General features: G+C 31.9%; 1 long non-coding RNA gene across 1 annotated transcript; it reads left to right on the plus strand.

Moving 5' to 3' along the window:
• The first annotated feature begins 41 nt into the window (after positions 1-41).
• Positions 42-1,661, plus strand: LOC111391710. The gene is made up of 4 exons (XR_002702159.1): positions 42-164; positions 714-811; positions 1,016-1,198; positions 1,452-1,661. It is a non-coding gene; the product is annotated as an uncharacterized LOC111391710 (long non-coding RNA).
• The last annotated feature ends 249 nt before the right edge of the window (positions 1,662-1,910 follow it).

Genomic DNA, 1,910 nt, shown 5'->3' on the forward strand with positions numbered 1-1,910 from the left:
TGACTTACTATATGTTTATGCATTTTTTAGCCTTATGTGTGGTGTGCATTTTTTAGATTGGAAGTTCTTACATCTTTTGAATGGAACTAATATTTGTAGGCATTTTCTGATTACTTGAAAGAACGTGAGATGGAATGAAGGTGCCTCTTCTATTAGATCTTAAAGTAAGTTTCTTTTTCGAATATACTTTCTGCATTTTCAGAGAGAGTGTGTGTGTGCAGTGTAAAGGCCGCAGTGAAATTATATGGTAGGATATGTGACTGAAACTATGTTCAGTTGCCTTTTTTATTACATGATTTTAGTAAATATTTTTCTGACTTCCTCAAAACGAACTTTTCCTTTTGGGGGGGTTCCCTTCTGTAATGGTCAAACAATTTGTTTTGTCTGTGAAAATTGTCTTGACTGGGCAAGAATCCTTTTTCATGTTATTTTGTTGATTTTTAAGTTATTACAATTGTTATTTGATAAATTTTCTTGATTTCATAGATTAATCTCCGTTGATTTAGTTTCTCGTGTCCATTTTATTTTTTAAGGAAAAAATGTTTTGTGTGTGTGTGGAAAGTATATCCATCTGTATGTGGAAGCATATTTCATATAAAACATATATTCACCTTCTTTTGTTAGGTAACTATGAAGCTTTGCACATCTGCTTTCCATAATGTTTACTCTTGCAAATTTTATAGGCTAATGTTGCTAAATCTAATTTCTTTCAGTTCAGATGATGTGATGATTATTGATAGTGTTAAAGATTACTCACCAGATTGCTGAAATGATAGGGTTGAGAAGTGACACTGAATTTCTCCAAGCTTTCGTAAGTTTTGCCTCACTTGTTAGTTTTGGCTGACTTCAACTTTAATAAGTTTGTTGAGCCAAATATTTCTTATTAACAGCATCGACGTACTTAATTTATTTTACGCTTGAAACAACAAATGTACGTTTCCTCCTCTTTTCTTCTGGAAGCTACATCAAAATGGAATTGTCTTCTATGTGAAGATTTTCTTCTTCTGAATTGCAGGTACGCACTATCACATAAGTTGACGTCTCTCTATATGGCAGCATATGAGCCATCAGGTAGACATGTTCAACTGAGGTTTCTGGGCAATCATTGGCAACTTCATCTCAAGACAGCTCCCATTTCAATCCTTGTCATACGACATGGTTCACTGCACCCAGTGTAGCATTGTCTGGGATGACAAAGGTAAAATCCTCATTATGGTTTAGGATTTTGTTATCCCCCCTGAATCACCGTTTGTTTTTCAGATTGAGTGCAGTGGCTTTTATTGATTTTTCACCGAGAAAAATACTTCAAATTACTTGAACAGTTAGCCTCGTATGTATTGGTTAACTAGTCTTGTGTTTTTTTTGTATGCATTTTTTATTTTTATTTTTTGTTTATTACTTTTGTTTGATGCTATAGCTATCTGTGATTAATTTTGCAATGATAATATTAGGCTTGCTGTGAGGATGGACAGAAGGAAAAGAAAGTGAGGGATCCACACAAGCGAAAGATTCCTCCAAGTGCTTTTTTGTTTTCATGTATGCCCCATTTGTATTTTGAGTGTGTCCATCTTTTCTGTCTATTTTTTTTGGAGTCCATTTAATTGCAAGAATGGAATTTGGATGGAAAGAAAACGAATTCTAGAGAATTGAATTGCCTATAATTTGTTTTATTGGGAATCGTCAATTAAATGTGTATGATTGGTATAATTTTTCACCTGAAAAATGTTGAAATTTTGAATCTTTTGGTATTCGTTTGGCTTTGATTTTCATTAAAATTGGCAATTAAATGGATATAATTTGTTACAATTGTGGATATAATTTGTTTCCATTGCAAAAAAAAAAAAAAAATAATAATAATAATAATAATAATAAATTTTAAATTTTTAAAAAAAAATCTGGAAAACTGATTT

This window comes from Olea europaea, unplaced genomic scaffold, assembly GCF_002742605.1.
Source record: "Olea europaea var. sylvestris unplaced genomic scaffold, O_europaea_v1 scaffold827, whole genome shotgun sequence".
Lineage (NCBI taxonomy): Eukaryota > Viridiplantae > Streptophyta > Magnoliopsida > Lamiales > Oleaceae > Olea > Olea europaea.